At 47.0% G+C, this 23125-nt stretch overlaps 1 protein-coding gene and 1 long non-coding RNA gene across 3 annotated transcripts in view; one reads left to right on the top strand and one right to left on the bottom strand.

The window, feature by feature from the left end:
• The first annotated feature begins 7484 nt into the window (after nt 1-7484).
• LOC139059366 (uncharacterized) overlaps nt 7485-23125 on the top strand; it is a 92985-nt gene continuing 77344 nt past the window's right edge. The window contains exons 1-2 of one of the 2 annotated variants that reach the window (XM_070537677.1): nt 7485-8413; nt 8480-8659. The gene's annotated coding sequence lies outside the window, so the exon portion shown is untranslated. Of the gene's footprint in view, nt 8660-23125 lie in introns of both variants that reach the window. The other variant, XM_070537676.1, reaches the window with a different exon arrangement.
• Nucleotides 19959-23125, bottom strand: part of LOC139059371 (uncharacterized) — an 87848-nt gene continuing 84681 nt past the window's right edge. Inside the window, exon 4 of the long non-coding RNA XR_011514113.1 lies at nt 19959-20163. This is a non-coding gene — a long non-coding RNA (uncharacterized lncRNA). The remainder of the gene's footprint in view (nt 20164-23125) is intronic.

Genomic DNA, 23125 nt, shown 5'->3' with positions numbered 1-23125 from the left:
CAATAAATGAAGTGGTGCGTGATTGCCTTGCCCCCAAGAAGTCTGAGGGCCTGTTTGGAAATGGTGCCTTTTTCAAATGCTCTGACTGCAGATCTTGAATCACTATAGATGGCATCCCGTGAGCTATCTAGCAGGGCTAGTGCAATAGCCATTTGTTCAGCTATTTCGGAGTCCCTCGTCCGAACCGAGGCAGCATTGGTGATTCCTTGGCGACCATCAACAGTGACGATGGTGAACGCCTGACGTCCCTTACAAGAAGCGGCATCCACAAAGCTGACCTGTCGCTGATCATTGTGTATTTGCCTAAGGAGGTTGGCCGCCCTTGCCCTCCTTCTACCGCGATTATGATCGGGGTGCATGTTCCTAGGTATTGGCGCGACCGTAATGTTCTCACGAATCGACGGAGGAACGTCAGAGAACTCTTCTGCTACTCTATCGGGGTGATATCCGAGTTCCTGCAAGATAGATCTCCCTGCCTTCGTTGTTGTGAGGCGAGATAGCTGTGCGCGCTCCTGGGCCTCTGCGATCTCTTCAAGAGTGTTATGAATGCCAAGCTGCATTAATCGCTCTGTACAAGTGTATACGGGTAACCCGAGAACCCGTTTGGTAATCTTCCTAAGCTGTGCATTCAGTTTATCCCTCTCTGCCCGTTTCCATCGATGCATGGCTGCCACGTATCTAAAGTGGCACAGAACGAAGGCATGCATTAGTCGAATGAGGTTATCCTCCTTGAGTCCATGATGCCGATTTGATACTCTCCTGACTAAACGAACAGCACTTTCAGTTTTAGTAATTAGCTTGCGTATAGTCTTGCCATTTGTACCCCCTGACTCAACGATCATGCCCAAGACCTTGATTGAATCGACTTTGGGTATACGACAACCGGTTTTTGTACATAAGTTAATATCTTTGTCTTCTAACGATGTCCATCCCTTGGGCCTTGGACCGCGTTTCTTGGGACTATACAACAAAAGTTCCGACTTCAAGGGGGAGCATCTGAGACCAGTGGGTTCTAGATAGGTTTCAATAGTGTCTATTGCCTCCTGTAAGGCGCCCTCAACCTGACCGTCATTGCCTCCTGTGCACCATATAGTTATATCGTCAGCATACATAGTGTGTTTGATGCCTTCAATCTCGAGAAGCTTTCTGCTTAGGTCAACCATGGCTATATTGAATAAACAGGGGGAAATGACGGACCCCTGTGGGGTGCCCCTCTCGCCAAGTTCCAGTAATTGGGATTCGAGATCGGCCACCCGGATGGTAGCCTTCCTATCCGAGAGGAACGATCTAACATAGTTATAAAATCTCTCACCCAGATTGAGCCGAGATATCGAGGCTAGGATATGCGAATGTAGAACGCTGTCGAAGGCCTTTTCAAGATCAAGTCCCAAAATGGCTCGAGTGTCGCTAGAGTCGTTGTCTATGATTTGATTCTTAATCAGTTTCATGGTATCTTGTGTGGATAGGCCTGGTCTGAATCCTATCATACTATGGGGGTAAACGTCGTTATTCTCCAGGAACCGGGAGAGTCGATTCAGGACCGCGTGCTCCGCTACCTTACCCACACAGGATGTAAGCGAGATGGGCCTCAAGTTGTCAACGCTAGGTGTTTTTCCAGGTTTGGGTATGAGTACTGCGAGGGCAGTCTTCCAAGGTAACGGGACGGTTCCACTCCTCCAAATTTCATTAACCATCGATAACATTGGAGAAACTTCTGGTACATGCGGGCGCGTCCCGCGCTGAGTGATAACATTTGCTAGACGGTGAAAAGCGCTCACCCGAAAAAGATAAACAAGTCCACGTTTCAATATTAAGTGACGCACACACGCAAAACGTTTGCAAACATTCCCTTAACGTACACGCAGACGCACTCGCCTAGTACTCCTTAACATAAGTAACGCGAAGAAGAAGAAAAGAGTGGCCTCTTAATTTACAACAGACAAACGGCAATGCTTCGATGTCGGGCGCCGTGTGCAGCTCGTAACGTTTGCTCAAGACGTTATTCACGGCGCTCGCTATGGTGAGCCTTTAGACTTGCCCTGGCCTAGGCCAGGGCAAGTCTAAATGCTCACAGTTTGTGCTAAACGCATACAGGCATGGGATGAAAGTTAGGCAATACATTGCACGCAGCACACAACGACGCGTATAGGATCGCTCCTGGCAATACTACGCATCATGCGAAATGAGCTCTATTCATTAGAAGTGGCGCCTTCAGTTTTTTCATAGAAGAATGCCGAATATTTTCTCGTTTCCTTTCCTTCTTTTTAAATTCTTGCTTGAGCAAGGAATTTGGCTTTTGGCATAGCCGTCTCTGATGTACCCTATCTTCCCCTGCTTCTACATCAACATAACTAAAGAAGGACTTGGAAAGTGGAGCTTATTGGTGATGCATAATTAGACGTAAGTGCAAGAGAACAATGTGAGCGCCATGCAACAGCGGACGCGAAAGCTTATGTTGTAGCTTCCTTCAGATGAACGAGTCGTTATCGCGAGCCACTGCGTGCCACCTCACCAAAGAAGTCAGTGTAAGGGATGTTCAGGCGGAGTGACTGCTGGCCAAGCACGCCAGGCTAACCCCGCCTGTTGCAACACTGCCACCACCACCGCAGTCAGAGTGAACGGGTGGCCCCAGTGGCACAGCCAGCGGGCAGCTACTCCGTCGCAACCCTTTGCCGCAAGCAGCAAGCCTCGGTCCATGTAAGACAGCTGACACCGCTGACAAGCTGGACATTCACCTGGAGATAAGTTCAAGGATAGCCGGGCTATATAAATCCCCTTGACTGAACTCATACAGCTGCGGTAGACGAACCGTATGTCAGAGAGCTAAAAGTGCAGGCGCTATATGGCATTCTTCATGGCAACTATAATTATCCTGTAGAGTTAAAACACTTCGTATTCTAACCCACGCGTATGTTTATATTTTTCTTAATTTCTGACAGAGACAATGAGCGCACAGTCCTCAGCTTCCATTTAATTAAAACACCTTACCTCTGGGTAAGGTATCTTTAAATGTTCAAAAGCTTTTCGGTACGCAACGCTGTTCTGTAAAAGGAAGTTTTCGCCGTGTTTATTCTTTATCATATACGAATGACTCGGCATTAAATGGTCGTAACTAGGTGAGGACAACCACTGCAGATTTGGGCGACGTGAGGGAAATCATGAGCAAGATGGAAGCAGCTGCTGCACAAAAAAAGGAAAAAAAAAGGCATCTTCGGATTGTTGCCACGTTCCGCGTAACGCAGTAAAGAAAACAAAAACAGAGTGCGAGCGAGAAAGAGAGATATTCACAGATGCAATCTGTCGCCTTAATTGACTCGCTAGCCCCGTACCGTCGCAGGTGACGTGAAGCTGCCGTAACGCAATTTTAGACACTGGGTTGCAGCAGAAAAACAGGAAAAGAAAACAATGCGCTTCAGTATACTCTGCTGCTTTGTTCCATTTCGTTGAACCGTAAACAGGACGCAGCATGCAGTAACCCTTTTGCCGCTGCAGGTGACGTTCAAGGCTAAGGCTAACAATTAATGACAGTGGTGGCTACGCTATGGTCGGAACGCATCGGAGCCCTGATTACAAAAGCAAGGCTTCGAGCGCGAAGAGATACTGGTATGTTAATGACAGCTACGACGTTAAGTGCATATATCCGTGACTTCTACTATATGTCTGCGAACGCATGAAGATAATTGGAAGAACTTGACTTTCAAAATTGACAAAATAAGCTTTATTCGGGGAATGGTGCTCGCACTCGCAACCTTTCGGTCCCTCGACAAATGCTTAACCATATGAATCACAATATTTTTTTCTCGTGCATCAAATTTATAACAATGGTGGTATATACTATGATCGTTATATTATGTGTTTTTCTCTATTACAGCTATTACATGCCGAATGTTTGCGCTTTGAATTCACCGAGGTACTGACGACAAGGCTTTCTGTCATGTTATATGCCTGATACGTCGCACCGCCTCCACAAAGCACCCGCAGTAGAAGGCTCCGAAGTTATAACACTGCCGGCACATGCTCAGAGGGCTCACTAGGCTGAGTGTCTTTAACTGGCAGCGCATTTAGGTCGATGCAAGCAACGTCAAAGCGTTTCTCAAATTTAGCTAGAGTGGTCGTAAAATACGCAACCTGTGACAGACATGAGTGACAGCCTAATTTTAACGAATGATTTCGTTGTGTATTTAGGTCTGTGCCAACTTTCGTCCCTCTTGTACGACCAGAATTCCGTGTTAAGCTTAGTGGGCAGAAATGAATCGGCAGCTCAATATATCCGGCCGGCTTGCCTACACTGATTTTGCAGGTGCAGCGACTCGCAGGACGTCGGAGAGACCGACCTCAAGAATGCATGGGAATAATCAAATTAAATTATTGGGTTTTACGTGCCAAAACCACTTTCTGGTTATGAGGCACGCCGTAGTGAAGGACTCCAGAAATTTCGACTACCTGGTGTTCCTTAACGTGCACCTAAAGCTAAGTACACGGGTGTTTTCGCATGTCGCCCCCGTCGAAATGCGGCCGCCGAGGCCGGGACTCGATCTCGCGACCTCGTGCTCAGCAGCCCAAGACGATAGCCACTGAGCAACCACGGCGGGTAATACATGGGAACACAGGCTAACGAGCTAGTCTCACAATTATCGTCATGCACAAGGTGCAGACGCGGCAGGCATTTGGCGGACCGAGAAGAAAGCCAGCGCGCACAATGTCATTGCCACCATCTCCGCAAGAGAGAGAGAGAGAGAGAGAGAGAGAGGGGGGGGGGAAGGGGGGGCTTTTTATGTAAATGCAGATAGGTTTGCCGGCGTAGAAGTGCTCGCCTGCATGCTGCTCTGCGAGAGAGTGGAAGAAAGCAGAGAAAAGCCCTAGGAGGATGGCAGGAAAAAAATTTAAAGAAAAACCATATCTTCATTTCGCTTTGGCTCCTACTTGTCCAAATATATGAGTCGTCTTGAATTCACTGATGGCTTTTATGCGATGTAACAGTCCGAATAACAAATAACAGAGTTTTCAGAGAATGCCAATTGATTGAAGGTAATCAAATGAGAAGTCGAGTACTTGACACTCCGTTGATGGAGTGGTTCCTCCCCAAAGCAAGCCATGCGCAGTTAGGACTCCCGAAGAGCAGCGCTAGTACGATGAGCTACGAAAAGAACAGCAACGTCCATACGCACGACGGCGTAGTGCTCGGGCTCGGCATGATTCAGTTCAAGGCTACGTCGCACTGATCTATCGGATCAGGTGCTACCACAGCTTTGCTGGCCAACCACCTTCATAGCGTGGATTGGAGCCCATTTTCTTTAGCGCCTGGGCAAAAAATAAAAAAATAAAAGTTAGTTTACAGTAGTTTACGACTTTGAGCTCTCGGATGTATGAAAAATATTGCGCATCAATGTGTTTTCGTTGCTCGGCATTTGAGAGTATGCATAGTGTTTTACATTACGTTTGCCTCATTTCTACGGCTTCCCAGGTGCCTCTCACGACACTGCCCGTGCTTCTCAATGTGTTTCCGAATTACATGCTAAGTTGTCCAACAATACATGGACATTGGCTAGGTATACTTGATTGTGGCGCGAAATACATTTCTTGAAAAGGGAAAGAAAAAAGAAGGCTTCACTGTCTTCTTTTTTCTGTCCCTCTTCACTAAACAGATTTCGCGCCACAATCAAGTATACCTAGGAAATATAAGCACCAACTTACCCAAGAAGAGGTCCTTTTGGAATATCTGGAATGGGAATGGGAATTTGGAATGGGAATCAACTCATCTGCAATGTGTGCGTCTACTTATGGAAAGTCACCACACAACAGAGTCAATATCGACTGCACCTTCTAACAGAAACACCAATGTCTTCTACATACAACTCTTAAAAATCACCCCGAGTTGAAAGCAGGGTGAAAAAATAAACCCATTCTGCATAACCCTCACATTACGTAATCTCATACGATCATATCAGACTCCGAAATAAACAAATAAGGTCATTTCAGAGAATAGAATAAGGAGGATTTGAGCATAGGCTTGATATCATAGGCACCATAGCTGATAGGCTGGCGTGAAAAATTTTCGGGAAATAAGTTTTATTACACTCTAAGAAGGCAGACTTGTCGCACTTAAACTGGGGCGCTGATTTTTTGTCGGTCGTGATGTCTTTTCACGGTCGTATGCGAAGTCGTTGCACAATCAGCAAGTCAAACGATGCCCCGCTGGCATGATAATAATCATCGCCATAGAGCACACGCCACCAGTCTATCAGCACGTCGCTCTATACTCGTGCTCGTATATTCCTGTATACTCCGTTTCCTCCTTCATCAAGGTGTGCCGACCTTCCGCCAGAAAGCTCTGAACGGAGGGCAAAAGCAGGGACACCGAAGCCATCGCCCAGACGCTTTACCTTGAGTCCGACTATGCAGCAATAACATTCGGCATCGGCAATGTGACTGCCGGCAGCTTTGTGCAAATGCAGCCGCATACGGGAATCATTCATGTTGCCGCACGTCTCCGAAGAAACGGCTCGAAAGGCTTCCGCCGTGAACGCGCAGCTTCCTTGAAGGCTCATGGATGTATGCATCTTCGAGGTCTAGCTGAAAGATTATGGATGCTTCAGCGCCAACCACTCTTTTTCCCGACTTGTTGAAGAGCTTGTCATTCTAACAGAGGAAACACTTTCCTACCTCATTTCGCTTACGCCGCAGCATGCAGAACTATGCACGGCACTTCCAACATCTCCACCTGATTCCCTAGCTCAAATAATCTACGCGATTTCAAAAAAAAAAAACTTTAGTTTCTTAGTCATGGGAGAAAATTTGAGCCTTTATTGCCTTCCTAATGGTCAGCGATATGGGATATACCCTGCTTTAAACAGCGTCAGGAAGAACGGGGACAAAAAAAAAAAAGGAAGGACACTAACTGCGCTGGCTTCCAACAACAATTTTATTTCGAAACAATGATAGGCAGACAGACAGAAAAAATCAACAACTATAAAAAGAAACTCACATGCTTTCAATATAGTACAAATCTACGAAACACTCCAGGCTTGGCATCGCACGTGTCGGCACGCCGATTTCGCACCATGCGGTAATTAAGTCGCTATATCAAAGGGCACAAGCGTTATCACGGCGGAAATTCGTATACCATGGAACATCCGCTCTAGTTCGTACGACACGAGAGGGATAGAGAGAGAGACGGAGCATACATATATTGGCCGGACACACGGTCATCGCATAGCGTAAGATGGACCGACGGGTTCACGGAATCATCACTTCATTATTTCGCACGCTAGATCTGATAAAGATCACCGAGTCATCCAAAGCATAACACCGATGACTTGAATTTACAGCTTAAACAAAATTCATCTCAGTGCGATATCGACCGGCCGGACTGAATTAATCGACCGTGTATGTGTCTAACGGTTTATGCATTTTGTTTACTTTCGTAAATGTACTCAATAGCACCAGGCAGAGCAACTACATAGACATTGCACGCCTGGTTATCTTCGGAGTGCATCCGGACAACCACGAGTCAGCCACGGTAAATGTCGTACTACGATGTAACATGCCGGTAAGCCCGGTGCGTAGCCCAGACCTCTTGGCGGCCTCGAGCGTGTAAGTGGCAATTCGAGAGAGCACCGCTTTTCCTCTATGTTGCTCGATGGTCGATGGCGTAACTCCTGCCAGAAGACAACAGAGCGCACGCACGCTGCGGTAAGCACACAACTTGTCATTTCTGTGCAGCACAACCGAGGCGTCTTCATAGGCGAAACGACACGCCCAAACCTGTGCGAGAAAGTACGTGTGGTTTATTATTCATACAGAGGCCTTCGGCTGCCGTCGGCGCATGTGTGCAACTGAGACAGCTGACCTTCGAAGGCAGCGTCTGCTGCTCCTTTCTTTCGCGAAGCGAACGCCGGCGAACTAAAGAAGGCCGTCGTGAGGTCGAGAATTCGGTCTGAACCGAGGTTGTGACGGGGCCGAGGATCGGAGCTCCCAAGGACAACTGCACCTAACCGCGCAATGGAGCGGCCTACACCAGCACCGGCACCGGCTACTAACTACCGCACCCGGCCACGGTGGTGCCGTCGTCGACGCGGCTGGAATGCAACAGGAACCGGTGCACGCCGTTTTGTTCGACTGCGCCCGGCCACGCTCGAACTGGCAGCGAGGATGCGCGCGTTCCCCGTCGCCGACGTCGCCGTCACTGCAGAGCCCGGCCGCCGTGATCATCGCTGAGGCTGCTGCGTGTGCCGTCTGTTGCTGCACACGCACATACACACACACACGGCATGTACGCGTATACGCACGTACCGCGAGAGCAGCGTACACGTCGCCGAGGCCGCGATCGCTCGCTCGCCCGCCCACTGCTGCTGCTGCTGCTGCGACTCTCAGCCTGACTGCAGCTGTGCCTGATACACACGAGCGCAGTCACGTACGTACGAGAGAAGAGCCACTTCAAAACCGAGTGTCATGTGACTACCTCTGTTTGTTTTTTTAGCCGAGCGTTCTGCTGCCTGTTCCATACGTTGTGATCAAAGACGTGATGGTGTTCTTTCGGACGCCTTGTGGTCTCAAAGAAGAACTGGACCGTGACCCTTCCTGAAGTTGGCTTCTGGAACGTGTTTGTAATCTTTCTGGTGCCACGAACTGTTGCATCTACGGCGCGGATTATTCTGAGGTGAGAACACTTTGCTCTTAATCAAGGACAGTGGTGCGAGGGCTCCTGCCGTTTGCTCATTCGGCTGTATACGTTTTGAAACGCACGCGCCTATGTAGGATGCGGAGTTTTCTGCCCTCCGTGGCCTTGCATTGCGCCTCGTAAAACACCGACATAATTCTGTTTCTTCTTTTCTGCTGGCATGACCGGAGAAAATGTGACCACTCCCGGTAGAGAATGTAGGCGGCCGAGTCTACAGCGCGTTTCTGTGACGTCGCAGCACTGCTTCGTAGCCGCATGAACGCTCTCGCTGTAGCGTGCGTGCGTCCCTGTACCGTTTTCTCCGGCTCACCTGCTTGAAACGCACTAGTGGGTGGCGGCAGCCACCGCAACACAGCATCTTAGCAGTGGCACCGTGAGTCGTCTATTCGTGCGAGCACCGCGGAGTTGTCGAAGGCCTACCACGCTGCTGCTACATTGCCTCTACAATCACAGTTTACAGGATGACTGTCCTCCCGTCATTTCTGAGTGTTATGCGGTGCTGTGGACAGAGCCCTTCGCAAGGACTTTTGTTTGGATAAGACACGGAAATGATAGGACCGCACTGAGAAGAAGTTGTTGTCATTGTTTTACGAACATCGCGAAACGTTATTAGAAACAGCTCGCATGAGCAGTCTCTACATGAGCAGAATTAAGAGCGCATCTTCCTGTCTGTAATCTCTCTCTCTTTCTATCTACCTCAGACTGTTGCCGTTCGCGTATATCTGTATAACCTGACTTCAGGCGCGCAGGTGGCGCTGGTGGTGCTGGTATTCTTATTGCAGGTGGCATTTCAAGTGCATAGAAATATGCAAACCAATGCACTCGAAGCTGGAAAAAATGTCGTCAGGCTTGTTCTAGGCTTGGCATTCGTGCAGCCTCATAAGTATACTGTTTTCATCGTCGCAAAAGTTAACGACGAACATTTTGAGCACAAACATGGATGCGTTTGTATTCTTGCGCAGAAATTCTGGACATTCAGTTCAGTTTGACCACTCCCCTATGATGCCGCACACTGTTACGACTTCTAAATTCGAGTCTTAAATTCGAGGCTTCTAAAGCTAAGATTTCTAAATTCGAAATTCGGGATCGTCGAAAATATCTGCGTTCGATTAATCAATGAACGTAATTAGTGATCGTTGCTAAAGAGTAACAGATCGGTGCCAGAATATAACCCCAACTATATTCCATGTGAGTGCATGTGATTTAATGACATGCGCGCTCAGATGGTGTCTCCTTTTCCCTTTTTTCTGCGCTTTTCTTAATAAACTTTAGTTGTTAGACAGCGCTCGTCCTGTGTTCTTCCCTTTTTCTACTGCCCGAATTCGTTTTCCGCGCTGATCCAAAGAATGAAACTCTTTTGTTCACCTGGCTTGGGCCAACCTATATCTGCGGCAATTGAAACCACTCGGCTACCTACTTCGGTGGTAGTTCTTCGCGCTGACATGTCTTCAACTCGGCTACACGGTGGGAGTGCGCTTAAATAACTGTCACTTGCTATCGACAGTGGGGGACCAAGAGACTTTCCTTCGTCGTCCACCAATGGTATCGCCTAAAGCAATAGTTTCAATGAGGGGACTTCAGGGCAACCACTGTTTTCCTTGGCAGCGTTTGCATAGCTCACTATCCCCCAATTTCTCTCAAGGAAAGTAGTTCTATGCCGATAAAGATAAGTCCCCTTGTCAAATTCTTGAGTCTACCACAATGCGTTGGTGGGAGTTGGCGCGAATCCATAATTACATTGTTTAGCACGAAACAACGGACACAATAGAGACGACAGGACAAGGCGCTACTCTCAACTGACACCATTTTGTTGCGTCACGCCTTTATAGAGAGCAGAATCCAGAAGAACATGCGCAGTGAGTACCATGTGCAGGAACCACCAACATCCGATCACCAGAGCGCACTCATGTGACAGAACCACCAAAATCATATTCAGCGCTGTACAAAGTTAAAGAAGGCACACTAATACGCTGCGAACCTAATGATTGTGTGAAAAAAGCTTCCGATAATTCTCGGGAGGTGGTATCACCGTTCTTTTTCAAAAACGTAGTATCACGAAACATAGCTTTGCACTTGCATACTTTACAATGTTGAGCTAAATGGCAACCTGTGCCTGTCGGCATGGATCGCTCATGTTATCTAAAGCGCTTGTTAACACAGCGGCCTGACTGCCCTACATACACTTTGCCACAATACAACGGAATCTGATATGCCACACCGACGCTGCAATCTACAACCTTCGCGTGGTTCTTTTTACAATCTGGCTTTTTTCTTCTTTTACATATACGGCTGCAAGACATTGACAGCTTCTGAGGAGTGGAAAACACTACCGGAATTGGGTGTCTAGTGGCGATATTCTTAAATTGTGAGCCACTCTATGGCAATACGGCACGACTTCAGGCCTCTTCTTTTGTGTAACACACAGTTACTTTTGTGACGCTTCCCTTTCAGTTTTTGAAGCAATACCTCAGAGACTGACGTCACCACCACACTTGGGTAACCCGCAGCCTGCAGCCTATTTAACTGTGCAATGAAACTCTGGTTCGCAGAGTGATGGCAGGATTTCATTAACAAAGATTCTAGACACATCAAAGCAATGGCGCGTTTCACAATCTTTGAGTGCGCAGACGCATCAGGTAAAAGTACCTTACGTGCACATGGCGAGTACATCCGACTGGCGTGACCTGTTTGTAAGGATAGCTGCAAATCTAAAAACTAGAGTTTACCGTCCCTATAGGTAGCTCATGTGTGAAAGTTAAACCTTTGCCATTGTCATTGAACAGAGTTAAAATATCAGCTACCGTAACGGAACATTCGTTGTTGGTCTGTTTTATTACAACAAGAAAATCGTCAACATATCTAGAAATTTGAACCAAGTCGTTGTCTAATGCACTCTCAAGAGCGCGGTCGACAAACGTTAAAAAAAATATTACAATTAGCAGGCGCAACATATGAATCAATACAGACACAATTTTCTGAATAAATAGCTTATTTTCGAACCAGATAAAATCTGCACTTAGATAAAATTCGAGAAGAGACAAGAAATTTTCCGAGGACAACCCGATTGCATTGCGAAAATCTATCTCGCCACTTTGTTCGATGCCCGTCATCACACTACGAAATAGCTCATCGTACGGTATTAAGAAAAAAAGATCTTCGATGTCCACAGAAAAAATGTCGGGTACTGAATGGTTGTCTTCAAGAAAGGAAACAACACCGAAATAATTCTTTATGCTATGAGGATCATCAATAGTTCAATGCTTCAACTGTTTTTGCAAAAAGCGGCTAACCAAAACCTGCCAACAGTTGTTTTCCCTGACTATTGTACGGCAAGGCACATTCAGTTTGTGCGGTTTTGCAGTAAAAAAAAAAAAAACCTCTACGACAAGCACCTTACATTGTTTGACATCTTTCACAATTTTGGTGAGGCCTGTATTTTCCAACAAAGAAACGGCTATGCGTTTTAGCCTATGAGCTTTCTCGTTTGCCAGAATGAAGTTCTTGTCGACAGCCTGAATGGCTTTTTTGTTGAAGACAGCAGCGGGAGTTATGACAAACCCGCCGTCCTTGTCACTCACTAACGATCGAAGTTCATTGTCTCTAAAGAAAGATACTACTGTCTTGATCACAGCTGTCGAATGTGGCGCGTTCTTGGTGACCATCCTACGAAGGCAATCCACTCCATCCAGGAGGCACCGCTCCTGGTCTTCTAGTCCTGCTTTCCTTGCGATGCGCCTGTTCAAGGCCAGTAGCTCATGTGCAGGAATTCTTGGTTCCGGGCTAAACTTCGGCCCATTCTTTAGCAATTCAGCAACTTCGTCAGGAAGCCTGACGTCACCGTGTAGCTGAAATCCAGCGGGGACAGGTTGTCATTCTTCCTTTTTGTGCGGGGCTCTGGACCGGCGGAATAGCAACAGCTGTCTCCACCAGAATTCTGTAGTCTGAGCTAATAGACGCCTGTAGAGACGAAACTTCCTCTCAGCCACAATTGAAGCGTCCCGCGAGTAGCAGACGGCCCTCGACCAGTCGTACAAAAGACGTACCTGCCGCCAAATTTCAGAACGGAGAATCCGACACATACGCCGCGCTTGACCAACGGAAGGCTGCCGAAGAGACCCGCCACGTCTTGAGGAATGTGTACATTCTTCATGCAGAACGAAAGCATCCTTGCACGGCAGACAGCAAACGCTATGTGACTGACGAGAACAGCAGGTTCAGGGGATGACACAGACGCACAAATAACAGGGCCCACAGTAGAAGAAAGATGGTTCAGCACAATGCGCCTGTTGGATGTACTCGCAAGGTGCACGTAAGGGATTTTCGCCTTATTCGTCTGCGCACTCAAACATTGGGAAGCGCGCCATTGCTTTGATGTGTCTAGAATCTTAGTTAATGAAATCCTGTCGTCAGACTGCGAACGAGAGTTTCATTGCACAGTTAAATAGGCTGCGAGTTACCCAAGTGCGGTGGTGGTGACGTCAGTCTTTGAGGTATTGCTTCAGAAACAGAAAGGGAAGTGTGATAAAAGTAGCTGTGTTACACAAAAGAAGAGGCCTGAAGTTGTGCCGTATTGTCATAGAGTTGCTCACAATCTAAAGAATGTCTCCGCTAGATACCAAATCGCAGTAGTGTTTTCTGCTCCTCGGAAACTGTCAGTGATGTACAACCGTATCTGAAAAACAAGTAAAAAACCAGATTATGAAAAGAACCACGCGAAGGTTGTAGATTGCAGCGTCGGCGTGGCATATCAGATTCCATTGTATTGTGGAAAAGTGTATGTAGGGTAGTCAGGCCGCTGAGATGACGAGTGCCTTAGAGAACATGAGCGATCCATACCGACAGCCACAGGTTCCCATTTAGCTCATCATTGTAAAATATGGAAGTGCAAAGCTATGTTTTGTGATACTACAATTTTGAAAAAGAACCATGATACCACCGCCCGAGAATTATCGGAAGCTTTTTTGATACAGTCATTGCGTTCGCAGTGCATTAGTGTGCCTTCTTTAACCTTGTACAGAGCGGAATGTATGGTTTTCTAGAGTCTGTCACATGAGTGCGCTCTGGTGACCGGATGTTGGTGGTTCTTGCATATGATGCTCAGTGCCTATATTCTTCTGGATTCTGAATTAACACGGCAAGCTGGCCGAGTTGGTGATTGAACATGTTCCTGTGGGTGGGCAGCGCAACCCGGACGAAGGACGAAAGGAAGTACACAACACGAGCGAAGACTAACAACTGATTTTTTATTTCAAGCAACGGACTATAATATACAGAAAATGTAAACACGTGTAAAATGACGTTTACAAGGGTGTTAGCCTATCTTGCCATTCAAAAAATCGGCTTCTTTATCCTGTAGAGTGATAGAAGGCTGGATGACGCATGCGCCTGAGTTCACATGCATAAAGTAGGCCTCTACAATCTCGCGGTAAATTTCTGCTCTCTATAAAGAAGTGACACAATAAAGTGGTGTCAGTTGAGGATAGCGCGTTGTCCTGTCGTCTCACTTGTGTCCGTTGTTTTGAGCTAAACAAAGTACCCTTGAGTATGCTGAAGCTTCGACCCATGTTGATCTCAAGTCTCAGTCTTCCCGAGAGTCTGTGCTTGGGAAACCCGCTGTTAAAAAAAAGACACTCGATATATAAATGCACATGTCAGTTTCACAATGTGGAGTGTTTTCCTGGTACATTTTTTAAAAATTGATTCTCGAATGCTGACAAGTACCGCAGTCTCACATTGTTGGCACTGTGCATGTGATGTGAGGTAAAAACAGCAAGCTTCAGTGATTTCTTTGGCTTTGATTTACCGGTACAGCGGAATTTTCTGACAGCCGTGGCAGCCATATTTTGCTTGCTTGTTCCTCAGTCGAACATGGCGCTTGCCCGCTGCGAGGGTATCACTACAATCCAGCGGTTGTAAAATATTTCGGGAGTTGCGGAAGAAGAATAATGCAGTAATTCAAAAATATGTGTAGGTTTGGCGTTCACGGTACGCCCACATCCTTTGACGCTTGAGTTACTATTTCTAATGGCACGCCTGAGCTTTTCGGCCTTTGTGAGTCGTCTTGAGGAACCAGGCTGCGGAATATCCACCTCAGGACCCCAAACGTGTTATATAACGGATCTCCCGAGCGAAACGATGCAGTGCCACCTAAGTTATATGCGCAAAAGAATGCACTTTCTTACTCTACATTTTCTTGGCGGCATAGAGGCCACCTGACCGCTGTGAATTGTGCGAGCTAATTTGCAAAACAAATCGCAGCACTGTCATGGCAATATCGTGGCTGCAGTGACTCCGTCGATGATTTCGGCATCGTTTTCCGCGAACTTTCTCGTTTTCGGTACTCCAAAGAACTCCACACTCCGAGGAGCTTGTTCAGTTGAACAATGTTCTTTTTTTTTTCTTAGTGTCAGGCAGGCATGTCCGGCAAGGGACGAGTTCTTCACGAAGGAACCTTAGAATCGGGTTCAATTTTCGGCCACAGCGACTTTATTTTTATCTGGTGAAATGCAAAAACAGTCGCGCTCTTAGATTTAGGTGCCCATTAAAAAAAAATCCTAGGTAGTTAAACTTCATTCGGAGCCCTCCACTACAGCGGCACACAAAACCTACTGTGGAATTTCAGGACATTAAACCGGCAATTTATTTTAAAACATCCGCTACGGCGTCTCCAGTTGCTTTGGAACGCCAGGCTCCTTGAAATGAAAATGGTCCATCTGAAAGCATTCATCTTATTTTTGTTTTGATATCGCGCTCACGTCCACCCTCGGTATGCAATGGAAAGCACCAGGCCTGGAACCGTTGTTTTCGCTATTCCTCTTTCTCTTGTATCTGTTCAGCCATCTGACTTTTCTTCTTTTCTTTTCTTATGGTTTTATCTGTTTGACTAACGAGCGAACATAGCCATCTCGCTAGCTTACGAGGTGCAGCGTCTGGGACTGACTACCTATCATCGACCTTGCGCTGTCGACGCACATTTATGCGAACATTCCCGTTACTAAATTCCGATCACGTCCCATCAGCCATTTATTCAAGCTGCGTCTGAGGCGCGACTAACGGCACAACTTAACAAGGAAAATTCGTCTCCACCGGAAGGTCACCTTCGCGACGATACGCTGTTGTTTCTGATCGCGCATCAATTTTTAGTTCATCGCTCCGCTTCTGAAACGTTGAGGCACAGCGTTCTTGCTTTTCTTTCGCTTGCCCTTTCCCTTTCACTCCTTTGTTTTATTTAGGTGTGTCATACCGAGACTTGCGACAAGTTAACTGCTGGTGCCCACCTTCAAAACTAATAATAAAAAAGCCACAAAAAGTTTGACGCGTGTTAAGCCCTTAAATACTCCTTTCATTCATTGCTTCCTTTCTGAGTAGACAGGTAAACATGTAATAATAGGCCCAATTGTGTGCTTTTGCGTTTCATTGCGCTGTCAGGACTTTGCCGTCGCTTGACGAGAACGCAAATGAGCGCACGTGAAACTTATCTTACATAAGTGGTCATTCGCCGATGTCTCTGTTATGCAGCACACTTTATATGTGATCACGGTACATGTGCTGTTTCAGTAACGAAGCGCGTAGTTCGTTATCTTTGTGTAAAGAATCCACCATGACTTCCGGTAACCCACTTCTAACTGTGTCACTCTGTAGACGTGTGGCGTGATGGTCGGGCGTCGCAAATGATTGCGCACATGCGTACTTCTGTCATTCTCTCTCTATGTGGCGTGCGCGCGAGGAAGAAGGATCATACCGGATAGACCATGCCTCATGTTTACCGGAAGCTAAACCTTCTTAGATAGGGTGCACTAAGTAACCAGCACATTTTTAAACGATAATTACATACAGCGGTTGCATTGTTCTTGCTATTATGCTGCGCACTTCTTCCTCTCGTCGTCGATAGGCGAAAACCACAAAGATGCACCAGCTGCTCAGTATCCACCTTTGCCCCATATGTTGGGCAATTGTGCAGTGCGAGAAAACGTGCCCCTAGGGTTACTGGATATGTGCAGCTGGGCCTATTAGGGATGTGTCACTATATGGTATATGCAACTGGGCATGTGCTCCTGGTGCCTTAATACCTTTCAAAGTGGACCAATTATTCAGGAGAGAATAGACTGGAATCGCTTGTGAAATGGGAAGGTATGACTCACCTATGTATCTGCATGAGACATCTTTCAATGTAACTAGAACTTGTGGTGGTTTCGCTGTGATCCCCCCCAAAAAAGAGGAAAAGAAAGTCGCAACTGGCTCGTTCTTCGTTTATGCTACGCTATTCGAGGTTTCTCTTTCTTTCTTTTTTTGCCTCGGGTCTCAAGAAAACAAAAAAACGTTTAAAATGTTAAAAACTCGCGCGTGAGCACGCGGTTCCCGGTGGCTCGATCCCATCGCCTGTAATCGTGCACTGCTGAAAGAGAGAGAGATGAAAAGGAAGGATAGGCAGGGAATTTAATCAAGGCTGTGCCGGGCTGGCTACCCTACACTTGAGGAAGGGACAAGGGTGAAAGATAGATGAGAAGAACGATAAGAAAAATAAAAGAACGAGGCAGTCATGCACAGCTGCGAGTGCTGTGAACGCGCATCTGCCAGCGGGCCGAAAGAGATCACGCATTTTATCCAAACGGGTCAAGGTTCATTTGCGGTGCAAGCGGTATACCATTCTCAAATTTCATCACCAGACTCTACAAGCACTTCTCTCAGCGCTACAATATTTAATGTTTTCACGAATTTCTGGTCGTTATGATCGTAGTTAAGTAGTAGTCTCTCAATAACTGAAAACTTAATTTACCACGTATATAACCCCAGCGATGCGACTGCTAAGGCTTTGCGCAGGTTTAAGTCGGGGACTGAGTTCTTACCGTCCAAGCTGTATATAGCATTTAGCATACTTGAATGTTTCCCGTTGTTCCTATAATCTTCGAGCTCTCTGCAGCCAACGCGAACCGTGAGTAAAGAATATTCAGCACACGAAGGATGACCGCCGATAATGATAGGTGGCGATGTATGTCCTTGAAGAGCTCTGCCGCCGCGTGTACCTGTCACCATCGTCGCTATCTTCGGTTGATATCTGGCGTCTCCACCGTTCTCCGCTAAACAGTCGTGTACGTGGAGAGACTGACCAGCACGTACACAGCGGAGTGTCTACGACAGAACCACCATGTATACGACGCGAGGAGGCGTGCCGCGTCTGACCCCTCCGTGCCGGCCGCGCTGCTTTCAAGGCCGCGGTTACATCACGCCTACGTGCTGCCAATCTCGCAGGTCGATGGACGGGCTAGGTGACAGGATTCAACGTGTGGACAGAGCCGAAAGTGCGGTGCAATTAACTCTCGACGCCTTAATGCAAACTATACGAAGACGACGTTCACTGCGTCTGTGTGCACGCCTATAAGGCACGTCATACGGCGCAACCTCGCACCAGAACATTGCTCCCGCGCCTATTGTGTCTGCCAGCGAGTAAATGAATTCACGGCGTACATCAGTGCTGAACGAGGCCTTGCAGTTACCCACACCGTACGTGTTACGAGAGAATGAGCCGTAAACAAGTGGATGGCTGGGGACGAAACGAACAAAATAGGCTTTTCATCTTGGCTTCTCTTGCCTTGTGTTGCCTGCGTAATACTGTTGAAGTCAGGTTGAAAGCAAACATTTTATCCCCCCATCCACAATGCCCATTTGACCTGTTAAGTTTCTCTGAAACTTTCTGTTTCCTTCCTCGACTTAACATCGATGTTAACGTGCAAGAGCTAAGCTTTGCGTCTGCCATTGTATGAATTAGCGAGTAGCACTCGGCTGCGCGCCTTCCCTTTCAAAAACCTTCTTTGATCGTATTATCCCAAAGATGTATCATTTGTTGATTAAATCATTCATTCAATTCATCGTTCATCAAGCGGTTGCGCATGACCGATACATACGTGATTTACACGCGAAGAAAAAAATGCGGCATTCACCTCCAGCATAATAAATCATGTCCCTCTCAACAAACCTGTGGAGCGCATCCTGCATGGCAACTGTTCTTGAGGCACACACTATAAATTTCCCTGTCGAGATTCTCCTGGCGTTGCTCTAGAATTATCCGCTCTGTGTTTTCCGTCGCTGCTGTCGAATTACTGGCCTGCTGCTTTGATCCCGAAAAGCGTGCTTGTATTGCAATCGTCTTTATTGTCATCGTGAGCAAGATAGCTCCTGAGGAGAGATTGGGCCGTACTATACAATACGTTGGTTTATATGGCATTGTCGCTTTTATTTAAAATTATTGCAGCACTTCTTTTCTTCCCCTCATTAGTGCGAACGTTTCGATTGCTAGGTCGAACTGCCTCGTTACCGTTATCAAAAATCACCTCTACATTGGTAGATAGAGTTCCTGCCGCTAGGCTTCGTTCTGCAGGTGCGCAGCCAACGAATGACAAATTACGAGTTTAGACTTTATTGCATTGGAACAAAAAGACTGAGTCCGCTCTCGCAGGAATACTGCATTGTGCGTCGTCGCTCTGAACGGATGCGTTCACAACACCTGTTTCCGTTTTAAAAGGAGCAGCGCTGTGGATAAAGCACTGCTGCTTTTCCAACGTGGAAACCAAACTTATTTTTGAAGCATTTCCGGCACCGGGTCGACGTTTGTTTCACACTGCGCAGTGATGGCGGCTCTTTAAAGACTGAATCTTGTAGCGCGTAGTTCGTGTTCGGAGGGATTTCGTACGTGAAATACAACATCTGAGTTGTCGTGATAGCTCAGAAAACTTGCAGTGCGAAATGGAGGGGGCTGCGCTTAGAATTCGCTTGAAACACGTTCCATTTGGTTGCTGCTTTTGAAAAGCTTTTTTTGATCGCCGAAGAAGCACATAGAATAATCGACAGTGGAGTAATCCGTCCGCATACTATCACGTGGTTCCGGGCATGTCTCGACCACCGGCTGGATTCCCTCCCCAACCTCAACGGCATCGCAAACGCCCAAGCGCGCGCACTAACCCACCGCGCGGACGCGAATGCGAGTCGAGGTCTTGTCGAACCTAGGCTTGTCGGGTTCCGAGACATTCTTTCCACCTTTAACGAGGTAACTAAGCACTATTACCTTGGCAGGAGACTCTACTCCCCCCCTCCCCCAAGGCAAACTAAACAGGCCACAAGTTATCACGTTGCGCATGCTTCAGACAGGATCGTATCCAAACTTGACTTTATTTCGCTCCATCAGTCCAGACGCCTTTAGTTCGGACTGTCCAAGCTGTGGACAGAGAAGTAATTTAGAACACATGCTCTGGGTATGCCCCTCGTTACAGAGAAGCCCGCATAGCTGTATCGCATAAGAGTGGAGCTCTGCGCTGCGGAGCTCCGAGCTTTTACGTCAAGCATGGGCTGTACAGAGAGCCGACGATGCGGCGGTGAGGCTTGGCCTTCCCGTCCCAACGTGAGAGAGGCCCGCGGCTTCATCACCTCCTCAAAAAGGTGATGAAAGGGGGCATCGGAGCCTCTCAGGACCATCAAGAAAGTTCCTCGACCTTCCATGAACAAACCGACAGCAGTGATGGGCACCCATGCGGAAAAATGGCAAGATTAGTGCGAGTTGTCACGTGTATATAGTACGCACTTCTACGTGTGTGCGTCAAGCCGTGGCTGCCAGGTTCATCGCAGCAAAGCACGAGGCCAGACATAAGCCACGAAGCGCATATTACATACGATGGAAACTCCTCAGAAGAGGCGACAGGAAAGGCAACATTGATGATCCCTAGATGATACATTAAGCTCCGTCTAGTACCTGTACTGCAGCTCAATGACCAAATGTTCAGTTGACGGTAAGCACCGATGTACAGGGCGTATACGTTGGACGACTAAGCCGCACGAGAAGTACGCTGACGCAAAGGTCATCAAGGCAACAAACAAAACATCTGTGTCGACACTTCCAACAAGCTTTGGTGTTTGCTTTCTTTCCGATATGCACGTGGGCATCTGTTTGTCACAGGAACGGAGCAAAACAAAAAGAAGGAACGATGAGTCAACGAACAAGGTCAGCTTATGTCATATTAGCGATTTCATTAAGAAGATAATCAATGCTTGCGAAACTGCGAGGCGCGATTACTAGACAATCTGCCACCTTTACATTCTGAATGAAATGATACAGACAAGTTTTTGAGCTTCAAAGAATGAGCAACGAAATAGCCACCAATACGACCACTAAAGAAGTGAGTTCCGGAGTAAAATGAATGAGCATTGTCTTGGTGGACAAGCGAATATGGGGAGAGAATAAAACAAATTAATAATAAGAAAGCACAATGCTCAGAAATTTGCGAAGATATGCAACCGCAAGAAACATTATGCTTCTGTTAGGTATCGATTATTAGTTTCTTTTTATTGTCGTTTTCTTTCTCTTCTTTGCTTTTTTTTTTGTCGAATACTTGGTTGTCCGACCACACGTATGTTGCTGGCGCGAGGGCAAATAAACAACGCAAGCCGTAAACGCAAATTTCTGTATGTTCGGTTGCTGCACTCGCGCGTTATCAGTTCAATCTGGCGCTCTTTATTTTTAATTTGTAGGTAATTGAGTGACGCATTCGGTCACGCTACATAGTAATATATACGTTTTAACTCTCACACTGGCGAACATATGGCGATCGGGGAACAAGCGGCAGACCAAGCGTTGCAGCTTCATCATGTTCTCCCTCCAAGCCGACGCACTGCAAAAGAAGTAGACGCTACAATTTAAATTGCAGAGAAATGGAAAGGTGGGCCCCTTTAGGGACGGCTATCCCAATATTTCAAATGCCCTACTCACGTAGTAAAGTAAGGAAAAAAAGCTGCGTAGAAAGAAATCTGAATACTCACTGGAAACAGACACAAATTACAATTAAGCACACAAATAGTGAAAAAAGCTGCGAAGAAAGAGATCTGAATACTCACTGGAAACAGAGACACAAATTACAATTAAGCACACAAATAGTGTTATCACTATTTGTGTGCTTAATTGTAATTTGTGTCTCTGTTTCCAGTGAGTATTCAGATTTCTTTCTTCGCAGCTTTTTTTGCTTACTTTACTACGTGAGAAAGGCATTTGAAATATACTATACCAGCATTAGCAATGGCAGCATAGTCCAGTACCTGGGACAGTCATCTATCGCACAAGAGATGTGAAGTGTACACAATTCCTTTTATGTATACATATATATGCAGCACCCGTAATGGCAAATATGCGAAAGGAACGGAGCGGAAAACGAACCGGCGAGGAGGCTATTGAAGCAAACAGGAACTCGTGTATCTGCGACTTTGAAACAATGGAAGTAAGACACAATGGGCAGCAATATTGACGACTTTACTGGGGTCAGCTCATGACCTTCAATATGTGAAACACGGCCGTGAGGTCAACATTCCTGACAGCTTGCTAACGCTACTCGGGTTCACACTAAACAGCATCATCTCCAAAATAACCCTGGGTTATTCCCAGCCTGCCTCGCTGCGACGCCGATAGGAATAATTGCTATCCTATAACAAACACGATACGGCCCCTAAGTATACGCCAGCCTTGCGCCACTCGCGGCAACCCCGTTGCTCGACAACTCTTTATGCACACACACACAAAAACGGCCACAGCCTTTCGCGAGGAACCTTCGACGGATGTCCTATATTTAGCGGCACACTACAAGACGAGAGTGAAAGGGATGCGAAAGCGCGGCGTTCCACTATCCGACGTGACGCAATATTTCGCGCCCGCGCACGTGACGTGATGCAGTCCGGAAATCCCTACGTTCAGCCGCGCAAGCTCTTTTCCTTGTCTCCCTCTCTCTCGCTCTTTCCGCTGCCTTCCTACTTTTCCGCTGTCGGGCGTCGCAGCCGCTCCGGACTGAGTTACGTTGCCAACTGGTCTGACGTAACTGAGTGCGGATAATGCCACACGGAAGGTGAGCCTAGGCAAACACTGGCTGCATTACGTAGAGTAACCTGGAGAGAGAGAGAGAGAGAGAGAGAGAGAGAGAGAGAGAGGGTAAGGGTACAGGCAGGGAGGTTTAACCAGAGGGCAAGATCTGGTTTGCTACCCTACGCTGGGGAAAGAGGGGAGGGGGAGGTAAAGTGATAACACAGTAGAGATAAAGAAAGAAAGGCGCTTAGACAGACAATCACAGTCGGTCACTGCCACCGCATACTGTCACCGCACAGCACAGTAACACTTACAGCACTATAAACATCTGTTATAAATCTACACAAGACCAAGGAGTCAACGATTGGTGGAAACTTGATGTGGTCACACCATTTTCGGCTTATTTTGTCCTCAAACAATATCCGTCTGGCTTGAGTGCACTTCCGTTACTAAACGCTCTGAGCTCGCTGCTTTTCGTTCAAGAACGTGGTGTCATGCTGATAAGCACTTGCTGTTTGTGACCCAGAAAGTATCCACGGCGTAGCGTTAAAAAAATAGAAGGCGCGCAAGATAGATGACGATTATTGTTTGGGGACAAATAAGCACCCCAAGAG

The sequence above is a fragment of the Dermacentor albipictus genome, chromosome 4, assembly GCF_038994185.2.
Source record: "Dermacentor albipictus isolate Rhodes 1998 colony chromosome 4, USDA_Dalb.pri_finalv2, whole genome shotgun sequence".
Taxonomy (NCBI): domain Eukaryota; kingdom Metazoa; phylum Arthropoda; class Arachnida; order Ixodida; family Ixodidae; genus Dermacentor; species Dermacentor albipictus.
This window is presented reverse-complemented; position numbering and strand designations above follow the sequence as displayed.